The following is a 12,045-nucleotide window of genomic DNA, read 5'->3' as shown; positions in this document are numbered from 1 at the left end:
CTGCCAGTAATTTATCTTCTTCTAGGGAGAACTATTTGTGTGTATCTGTTTATGTGTGTGTGCATTTCATACATATATGTATACATACATATATATGTGAATATATGGATCAATTATCTATCTATATGGATTTTGATAGATAATTGGTAATTCATAGTATCAATTATGTATAATATAAAAATAGATATTAATCTGTCTATACATACTTAGATAGTTGATATTACCTATCTCTACATGTACACATATATGTGTCAGATACAGGTATAGACAGAATTTTTCTATCTGGTATATTTAAAAATGAGCTAGTTTCTAATTGTTAAAAAACAGTCCTGATGGAGCATAATGTACATCAGATATGGATACCTAATTGGGAACAACTTACATAAAAGGTGATAAATTTTGGGTAAACAGAGTGGCCTAAATAAGATTCAGGGAAAGCAGCAGTCACTGGCCACAGAAGTTCAGTGCAATGGTCAAGGAATAAGCTATGGGGCAGTTTTTCTCTCTATCACATTGCCATGGAAGATCTATGCCTGCTACTCTTTCTAGACAGAAGAATAAGATAGGATTTTAATAAATTATGATTTCAGTAGTTGTCATATGTATATGTGTGTGCACAAGTAATTTATCCCATCACTGTTCTGTTTTCTGCTATTTACTACCACTAAGGCATTTTATATTCTAGTATAGGATTTTTTTGTGAGGGGAGCCACAATTTTTTTTTTTTTTTTTTTCCATCAATGGTAGAATGGATTTTAAAAACCATAATATAGCCATACAATGATCACACACAATAAAAGGGAATGAACCGTTGATACGTAACATAGATGAATTACAAAAACATAATGTTGAGTGAAAGAAGCCAACTAAAAAGATGCATATTGTATTATAGCCGTAAGATTCAATTTATATAATTTTTCATGGTATTTTTAATGGACACATAATAATTGCACATATTTATGGAATACAGTGTGATATTTTGATACATGTATACAATGTGTAATGATTAAATCAAAGTATTAATGTATTCTTCACTTCAAACATTTATTTTTTCTCATGTGCTAAGAACATTAGAAATTATCTCCTCTAGTTATTTGAAAATATACAGTAAATTATTAAATATCGTCAGTCTATGGTGATATAGAACACTAGAACTTATTCTCCTATCTAGCTATAATTTTAAATCTGTTAATCAATCTCTTTCTATCCTCCCCTCCCCCTACACTTTCCAGCCTCTAGAAACCACTGTTCTCTATTTCTGTCTCAACATTTTTAGCTTTTACATGAGTGAGAACATACAATATTTCACTTTCTGTGCCTGGCTTATTTCACTTAACATAATATCCTTTAGGCCCATCCATGTTGCCACAGATGACAGGATTTCATTATTTTTATGCTGAATAGTATTCCACTGGGTATATGTACCACATTTTCTTTATTCATTTGTCTGTTGATGGACCATTAGGTGGATTCCACATCTTCACTATTGTGAATAGTGCTGAAATAAATATGGTAGTGCAGATATCTCTTGGACATACTGATTTCCTTTCCTTTGAATATATACCCCGTAGTGGCATTGCTAGATCATATGGTTTTCTATTTTTAGGTTTTTTTTTTGAGGAATCTAAATACTGATTTCCATATTGGCTAATTTATTAATTTACATTCCCACCAACAGTATATAAGAGTTCCGTTTTCAGCCGGGCACAGTGGCTGACACCTGTAATCCCAGCACTTTGGGAAGCTGAGGTGAGCTGATCGCTTGAGTCCAGGAGTTTAAGATCAGCCTGGGCAACATGACGAAGCCCCGTCTCTACTAAAAATACAAAATTGGCTGGGCGCGGTGGCGTGCACCTATAGTCCCAGCTATTTGGGAGGCTGAGGTGAAAGGATCACTTGAGCCCGGCAGACAGAGGTTGCAGTGAGTGATCATGCCACTGAACTCCAGCCTGGGCCACAGATGGAAACCCTGTTTCAAAACAAAAAAAGAGGTCCCTTTGTCTCCACACCCTTGCCAACAATTTGTTATTTTTTGTCTTTTTAATAATAGGTATTTGGACTGGGGTAAGATGATACCTCATTGTGGTTTTGATTGGCATTTCCCTGATTAGTGATGTTGAGCGTATTTCCATGTACCTGTTGGCCATTTTTTTTTTTTTTTTTGAGACGGAGTCTCGCTCTGTCGCCCAGGCTGGAGTGCAATGGCCGGATCTCAGCTCACTGCAAGCTCCGCCTCCTGGGTTTATGCCATTCTCCTGCCTCAGCCTCCCGAGTAGCTGGGACTACAGGCGCCCGCCACCTTAATCTCTATAAGTTACCCGTTAATTTCAGGTTGTTGTTGTACCTGCTCATTAATCATTGTTTATAAAGAGAGACAAGAAAGGAAAATTAAAATTTCATATGCATTCAGGTGATTTAGAAGGAAAGACAACTTCCTCTTAGGAAGAGATATTTTGTCGTAGGTAAAGCAACTTAGTGGTATAAGGGATGGCTGAACATGAAAAATAAGGTCCCAGTGCATAGCACGTATGGAAGTTTACATTAGAAAAACATAATTCATCTATCTAAGACATAAGCTTTTTGTTTTTGAAAGGGAAGGAAAATAGCTGTCATTTCTTGCTGGAGAAAGTTATCACAAGTGTAAAGGTTACCCTAGAAATAAAAGATATAACAAAACCATAAATTTATCTTTATGTGTAATAGACATCTAATTTTAGAATGATGTTTAGCATGTAATTTAAAGGGTTTTTTTTTTTCATGTTGTTTTCATCTGCTGTCCCATACCTGCAATAAATAAAAGTCATTTGAGTGAGTGGCTTTGCTTTGATGATACTTAAGGGGAAGAAATGGGGAGTTAATTGGGCTAAGCAAGATAATAAAGAGGAGAATGGAATTTCAAAAGGGGGTTTAAGGTGGGTGGCATTTGTGAAAAAAGCTTAAAAGTTAAAATTATTAGAATATATCCTAGTAAAATCCAATTTTCCCTAAATTCAAAAAAATTTACAAAGTTGGAAAATATTAAAGTTCATTCGATTATGGTTTAAACTTCCCTATTTAAACAAAGTAAAGGGCATTTACAGAATGTTGGAAGTTTGAAACTTTATGGACTTAATTGTTTCATAAAGGACTCTTTAACTTGCACACAAATTAGAGTTTTAATCCATTGATCCTAATTTGGTTTACTGAGTAAATTGATCTGAAATATAGTACGGTTTTCAATTATGTTTAGTAAGTTTCACTCATCTCTTCAGAAACTTGCATTCCATTTCCTCCATTTATACAAACCTACATGTTAATATATTCACAATGTATATATTTTCCTAAACCCAGAACAAATGAATATCAGTTGGACCCTCTGTAACTTTTCCTAGATATAGTTGGTAACTTTTTCTTAGAATGTATGCATTAGGGGTAGATTGGTTTGCTAGCATGGCCATAATAACAAACCAAAGACGGCGTAGTTTAAATAATAAGCTATTTTCTCACTGTTCTGGAAGGCTAGAAGTCCAAAATCAAGATACTGGCAGGGCTGATTTCTTCTCAAGCCTCTCTCCTTGGCCTCTATATGGCTATGTTTTCCCTTTGTCTTCACATGGTCTTTCCTCTGTGTGGATCTGTGTCCTAATCTCTTATAAGATCAGTCATGTTGCATTAGAGCCCATCTTAATGACCTCATTAGTCATGACCTTATTTAGTCATAAGGCTAAATGACTTCATTTAGCCTTAATTACTTCTTTTTTTTTTTTTTTTTTTTTTTGAGACGGAGTCTCGCTCTGTCACCCGGGCTGGAGTGCAGTGGCCAGATCTCAGCTCACTGTAAGCTCCGCCTCCCGGGTTCACGCCATTCTCCTGCCTCAGCCTCCCGGGTAGCTGGGACTACAGGCGCCGCTACCTCGCCCGGCTAGTTTTTTGTAGTTTTTAGTAGAGACGGGGTTTCACCGTGTTAGCCAGGATGGTCTCGATCTCCTGACCTCGTGATCCGCCCGTCTCGGCCTCCCAAAGTGCTGGGATTACAGGCTTGAGCCACCACGCCCGGCCTAGCCTTAATTACTTCTTTAAAGGCTTTGTCTACCCAGTCACATTCTGTGGTACTGGGAGTTAAGACTTCAACATGTAAATTTCAGGGGAGACAATTTATCCCATAGCAAAGGCATATGAGATCAGTTTTTTAGTTTTAATCACTCAGAAACCTAAGGTTCTGAAGTAATATCTTCAGTTGAGGAAGTTGTACCCATGTTTTGGTATAAAGTCTTAACTTGTTTAAACAATGAAGAAAACTTCATGACATAATTGAAATCCATATATTTTCAAAACTTCCATATTTGGTAGATGCCCTTTACTTTATTACCGCCTCTGGGAGAAGCTTTAGCATCTCATTTGACTCTGTGTTGATTGTGTTCCAGGACTACCATGAAGATGGATTGGACATTACACCACACTGGAAAAGTGAAACATCTCCTTCAGTTGGTGATCTTCCTGTCATGAAAGTTGCTTGACAGATCTAAATATGAATTGAACACATTGAACACCTGGTGAAATTATCAATTAAAAGCATCTACTCACCATAGTTATTTGTGTCTAAGTTTCTGTGAGTTATGACCTAAGTCACAGTCATCTACACACGGTTGTCAATGGCACTGGTTTTGCTAAATTATTAAAAGAGTTTTTGTTATAATTATTTAATATTCCTATGGTTCTACCTGGACCTGGTCTTCAGTTCAATATGGAAGGTATGGAAGGAATCTGCTCTCCTTTACCACACAATTTCTTTGTCAGAACTAGTAGGTTCTGTCATTATAAAGCTGGGTTAAAGAGCATACCACACTCAGGCTTGCTCAAAGTTTGCAGTCATGTGTACGACATGATTCCCTGATTTCAACACTTTTCATTTCATGTTTTTCTATTTTAGTAGTTTGGGTTGGTTCTTATATAGATTTGAAATTTTTCACTTACTGTAAGCTACCATTCCCAGAATTCCCTCTTTACAAGACTGATTTCTGCTTGGATTATCTAAAGATTCTACAAACACTAGAATTCAGGCCCCTAGTTCCTAGTTCATCCCACTATATCATATCTCTTCTTGACGATTTGTGGTTTAGCAAGTCAGTTTTATAAACATGTAGCCTTTTTGAACTAACACAAAACCATCATCAGGCAACACAATTCTTGTTAAGAAAGAAAACTAAAACATATTAATTTATTAATATCAAGCCATTAAAATTTCTCCTTAAAGGATCACTTTTGAGTATTAAATATTCTTCAAAGCAAATTTACACCATTACAATTTGACCCTAACTTATTGTTCAATCTTATTCCCATCTTCATCTTTCTACTTCACTTTCTTTCCATCTTACTACTCCATTTTTCTCCCTTAATCCAACAAAACATGCCAACATTCCTTTTTTATTTTTTGTAAACAGATTTATTGACATTACAAAGCTGAACATATTTAATGTACATTAATTTATGAGTTTGGCATGTGAACACATCCTGAAGCCATCACTATAATCAAGAAATAGACATATTCATCTTCAAAAACTTCTGAGTTTTTTTGTTGCTTTCTTTTGTTTTGTGGTAAACCCAACATGAGACCTGTCCTCTTAACAAAGTGGACTATGTAACACATGAGACCTGTCCTCTTACAAAGTAACTATGTAACACAATATTGTTGACTGTAGGTACCATACTGTTGAGCATATCCATAGAAGTAATTCAGCTTAAATAACAGTAACTTCATACCACATCCCCACATTCTCCTTCCCCTGGTCCCTAATAACTGCCTTTGTACCTTTGTATTTTCTAATTCCATGAGTTTGATTACTTTTGGTACATCATATATGTACAATTATGCAGAATTTGTCCTTTTGTGACTGACTGACTTAGCATAATGTCATTAAGGTTTATCCATCTTGCCACATATGGCAAATTTTCCTCTTCTTAAAAACTGTGAATAATACTCTGTTGTATGTCTGTATGACATTTTCTTTATTCTTTCATCTGTCCATGGATATATGAGCTGTTTCCATAGCTTGACTATTGTGAGTAGTGCCACAATGATCACGGAGTACAGATCTCATAGAGATTCTGATTTCAATTAATTTAGGTAGATACCCAGCAATGAGACTGCTGGATCATATAGCCTTCTATTCTTAATTTGTGGAAAACTTTTCATACAATTTCCCACAGCAGCTGCACCATTTTTGAACTGTCACCAAGAGTGAGATATGTTTCAAATTTTCCATATCTTCACTAACATTTGTTATCTTTTGTTGATAATAGCCACCCTAACTGATGCAAAGTGATATCTCATTATGATTTTGTTTTGTAATTCTCTAATATTGATGTTGAGCATTTTTTCATATACCCATTGACCATCTGTATGTCTTTTTATTTTGATAAATGTCTATTAAGATTTTTACCCATTTTAAAATGAAATTATTATTATGCTATTGAGTTGTGATTTCCTTATATATTTTGTATATTATTATATACATAGTTTGCAAATACTTCTTTCATTTCATGTTACATTTTCACTGTACTGGTTTTTTCTTTGCTGTACAGAATCTTTCTTAGTTTGCAGTATTTTTTGTCCATTTTTTTATTTTGATAGCATATCTAAGAAATTATTGCCTAGCCCAATGTCAATAAGATTTTCTCCTATACGTCCTTACAGCAGTTTTACAGTTTTAGGTCTTACATTTAAATATTTAATCTATTTTAATTTGATATTTGAGTATGGTATAAGGGTCCAATTTAACAATTCTTTTTTTTTCCAAAATATATTTTAAACTTCCCTTCTTTGGTGTTTTTACCAAACATTTACTTGACCTGGAATACCACTTTCTTTTCTTGAATTTGTCAAACATTTGTGTATTTTCCAATGTCCCTTTTTAGACAGTAGCTTCACAGGAAATTTCCAGATCATCTTCTATAATCTGTGTGTAGTTCTCCAGATGAGTATCTGCTAGGGAAATATGGCAATCTCCTTATCTTTATAAGCAGGAATCAGCAAAAATATTTAATATATTATAATTCTTTCTTAGGACCAGTATTTAAATTCTCCATCAATTTATCTAAACTGGGTTGACTTCACTGCACTATGATCAGTGAAGCAGTGTCGGAACCAGTGCTCAAAATGCCCTACACCTGGAGTTAATATTCTGCAGTCATCATTTTGAAAATCTTAATATTAATTTTTGAGCATCTGTATTGCAAATGAAATCCCACCAGACAATGTGGGCTGGGAAGAGGTAGGGTCAGATCCAAGTGAGGGCCCTGAAGTATCTGGAGATGGGAAAAGTAGCACCCATCTCTGACTCAAGTAGCCATCCAACGATATTTGCTAGCACCTCTCATTCACTCCTATTCCCATACTGAGCACATCGTCTCATGGCATCTGCAATCCTTTGGTAGTTTTCTAGCTGCCATGGTTTGGAGTGGCAAGCTTTGGGGAAAAAGGAGACTGACTTTCTGTCACCGGCCAGGTTTTTGCCTTTTCATTTTGTATTGAGCCCCTCAAATTATGTAGTTGACCAAGCCTCTAATAAATCTCCCAGCAACAATCTAGCCAATGATTAATTCTATACTAATTATTCTAAGTTAATTGAAGTTCTCTTTTCCCCAGATATTCACACAGTTTTGTTGTGTTTTGTTTTGAGACAGTCTCTCTGTGTTGCCCAGGCTGGAGTGCAGTGGCAGGATCATGACCCCCTGGACTCAAGCAGGAGCCTCAGCCAAATGAGTAAATGGAAACACAGGTGAGTGCCACCATGCTTGGCAATTTTTTTTTTTTTTTTTTTAAGAGACAGGGTCTCCTTATGTTTCCCAGGTTTGTTTTGAATGCTTCGGTTCAAGCTATCCTCCTGCCTTGGTCTCCCAAAGTGTTGGGATTACAGGTGTGAGCCACCATGCTAGCCTCACATAGCTTAATACCAAATTAGACAATAGCAACACAGAAGGTTAAAGACATTCCATAGCCATTGATTATGTTTCTTTTTCTCTTAAATGGTTTCAAGAAATACTGTTATTGTATTAAATTGAACTAATATTATTCTGAAGACAATATTTGTATGTGACTGAATGATTAGAACGCATACCATAAATGTAATCTGAGAAAAACATATTCTATATTTCAAAGTTGTAAAGAGACATTTCAATATAATGTGGTAGATAGAACATATGTCTAGATTCTAGACCTATTTTCTACCTGTGTATTATTGAAATATTTTTGGTTCCAAATCTTAACTATTTTTATATTTATTTAAACCTAAAAACATGCATGAAAATTTACTTGCTCAATAAATCTTAGTCACTTTCTCTCTCTAAAATAATTACCTTCTCTTTTAACTTGGAAAGCTTATTGAGCTGCTAATTAGCTCCTAAAATATGTCCCATAGGGCATGGCTATAAATCAGAACATTGAAACAAAAAGAATAAATTTAATCCTCACAATTAAGTGTAAAATTTAGACTTTCCAAAGTACCTGAGGAAAGAGTAGATGGGGTCTTAGAGAAGAAAAGGGGCAAAAACTGAAGATTATATAATTGGAATGCTATACATATTGATGGTTAGGAAGAATTGCAGAAAGACTTTTTAGGAAAATGGGTGAACTTTTAGTTATATGGTAATGGTATACAGTATGCCTCATTAAAATATCCAGCACACTCTTAAAAGTAATAAGTAGACAAAGCTTTAAGCAGTAAGTTTGTGCAGAATGACTGATGTGTGCCGTGGTGGAGTTCCATGATAACCAATGAGCATGGCATAGTTTATCAACTGGATTAATTCATCAGGAGTAGGAACTCAGTCCAAACTTGTAAGCTCCCTGTATTTCTTTGTTGGAGAAAATGAAGTAATAAAGAACTAGCACTAAAAAATAGGAAATGCCTGGATCATATTAAATATATAACAGATACTATTATATATGACACAAAAACTACACTGAAACATATTCTATCAACATGCAAATAGAGAACCTGAGCCACAGAGAGGTGATTTTCCCACTATCCCACAGATTATAAAGGGTAAAAGCAAGATTTGAATCATGACTCTTCATCTCCAGACCCCATGCTCTTAATCACTACATCATAGAACCTCTCTGCACTGATTCTTAGTTTGTGATATGGTTTGGCTCTGTGCCCCCACCCAAATCTCATCTTGTGGCTCCCATAATTTCCAAATGTTGTGGTTTCAGATGGAGATGAGGAACTTGTTGAGAAGTGGAGCAAATGTAACACTTATTATGTTTTAGTAAAGAGACTGGTGCATTTTGTCCCTGCCCTAGAGATCTGTGGAACTTTGACCTTGAGAGAGATGATTTAGGGTATCTAGTGGAAGAAATTTCTAAGCAGCAAAACATTCAAGATGTGACTTGGGTGCTGTTAAAGGCATTCAGTTTTATAAGGAAAGTAGAGCATAAAAGTTTGGAAAGTTTGCAGCCTGACATTGCCATAGAAAAGTAAATCCTATTTTCTGCAGAGAAATTCAAGCTGGCTGCAGGAATTTGCACAAGTAACAAAGATCCTAATGTTAATCCCCAAGACAATGGAGAAAATGTCTTTAGGGCATTTCAGCAGTCTTCACAGCAGCCCCTCTCATCACAGGCCTAGAGACCTACAAGAAAATAGTGGTTCCATGTCCCAGGCCCAGGGTCCTCACGCTGTGTGCAGCCTGGGGACTTGGTGCCCTGTGTCCCAGCCATTCAAGCCATGGATGAAAGGGGCCAATGTAGAGCTTGAGTTGTGGCTCAGGGTGTGCAAGCCTCAATCCTTGACAGTTTCCATGTGGTGTTGGGCTTGCAAGTTCAGAGAAGTCAAGATTTGGGGTTTGGGAACCTCCGCCTAGATTGCAGAAGATGTATGGAAATGCCTGGATGCCCACCCAGGCAGATGTTTGTTGTAGGGGCAGGGCCCACATGGAAAACCTCTGCTACGGCAGTGGAGAAGGGAAATACAGGGTCAGAGTCCCTACTGGGGCACCGCCTACTAGAGCTGTGAGAGGAAGGCCATAGTTCTCCACACCCCAGAATGGTAGATCCACTGACAGCTTGCACCATGCATCTGGAAAAGTCACAGACACACAATGCCAGCCCATAAAAGCAGCCAGGAGGGAGGCTGTACCCTGAAAAGCCACAGGGGAGGAGTTGCCCAAGACCATGGGGACCTATCTCTTATATCAACATGACTGGGATGTGAGACATGGAGTCAAAGGAGATCATTTTGGAGCTTTAAGATTTGACTGACCTGCTGGACTATGGACTTGCATGGGGCCTGTAGCCCCTTCATTTTGGCCAATTTCTCCCATTTGAAATGGCTGTATTTACCCAATGCCTGTATCCCCATTGTATCCAGGAAGTAACTAACTTGCTTTTGATTTTACAGGTTACTAGGCAGAAGGAAATTACTTTGTCTTAGATGAGACTTTGGACTGTGGACTTTCGAGTTAATGGTGGAATGAGACTTTGGGAGACTGTTGAGAAGGCATAAATGGTATTGAAAAGTGAAGATATAAGATTTGGGAGGGGCAACAGAGGAACGATATGGTTTCGCTTTGTATGCCCACCCAAATCTCATCTTGTAGCTCCCATAATTTCCACGTATTGTAGGAGGGACCTGGTGGGAGATGATTGAATCATGCAGGTGGGTCTTTCCCATGCTGTTCTCATGAGAGTGAATGGGTCTCAGGAGATCTGATCATTTTAAAAACAGGAGTTTCTCTGCATAAGCTCTTGGTCTTATTTTTTTGTTTTGTTTTGTTTTGTTTATTTTTTTTGTCTGCTGCCATCCAGGATGCGAATTGCTCCTCCTTGCCTTTGACCATGATTGTGAGGCCCCCTCAGCCATGTGGCACGGTGAGTCCAATTAAACCTCTCTTTTGTAAATTGCCCAGTCTGGGGTATGTCTTTATCAACAGGATGAAAACGGACTAATGAAGTTTGCTAAGATTGTAAAAGTAATTTCAATCTTATTTCAATTTTCCACAAATAACATGTGAATTACACTAACTGGGATCCCTTTCACTTTCTCAAACACCATTACAAAATAAACAGAAGTTTAAAACCACTGCAATGCAATGTTTTTGCAATAGATTAAGAGTCATACCTCACACATTTTTTTTTCTTTTCTCCCAACTGCTTGGTACAGTATAGTATATTTCGCATGGTCCAGCAGCAATAAGATGGTATACTTTTAAATAATTTATACATCCCTATTTTATAGTAATCTCAGCCCAATATATTTGCTTTTTGAGGTGGTGTGGAAGTGATTTTGTTCATTCAGGATCGTTGAATGTAATATTTTCTAGTTAAGTAATTGTTTTATCTTCTGTAGATTCTTTACCATTTTAAAAAGTTTATTTTCTAAAAAAGAGTAATACTATCTATATTAGATTTTGAAATTATTATTGCACTGCTGAGCCTTCTACAGTGGATTATCAGGCTAACTCCACAACATACATTTTGACGGGTCGTGTTTATTTGATAGATGCCTTAGACAAGACAAAAAATACAGAGGCAGACACAGACATGGAAAACATGTTTGGATGGTGCTTCACTCTGAATTTAAGTTAATTTTCAGTGACTTCAGCAGTTTAAGTAACATAAGGCTATTGTCACTGCTGGATGGTTTATTCAGAAATGTATTATATTTACCTTGGAGCTAATGCGTCAGTGTGTTCTTAGCCAAAACAAGCAACAACAAGGTCACATAAAGTATAGGAAACTGTATATAATGTACATTAATTAACTATATATGTATGCTTGAATAAGAGGTATACATTTTTATATGTACATTCTGGCACTGCACTGGTAGCTTTAGACAACAGTAGCATCTTTGCAGTGCACGATCTTGACATTTAGTTTTACACTTGTAACTCTACCAGACGTGGTAGAAATTTCTGAAGCAGAATGAGATCTTGATACATTGTTGGATCAAATATTTCCTATATTTTAATAGCAGAACTGCTGATTTGCATGAATAACACAATAATTATGTCTGCACTTCTAGCTTAAACTTGTTAGTGCTCTTAGGTAGGCAACACTAGATTGAC

Source organism: Colobus angolensis, unplaced genomic scaffold (genome assembly GCF_000951035.1).
Source record: "Colobus angolensis palliatus isolate OR3802 unplaced genomic scaffold, Cang.pa_1.0 Scaffold313, whole genome shotgun sequence".
Lineage (NCBI taxonomy): Eukaryota > Metazoa > Chordata > Mammalia > Primates > Cercopithecidae > Colobus > Colobus angolensis.
The sequence above is the reverse complement of the archived record's forward strand: the minus strand, read 5'-3'. Positions refer to the sequence as shown.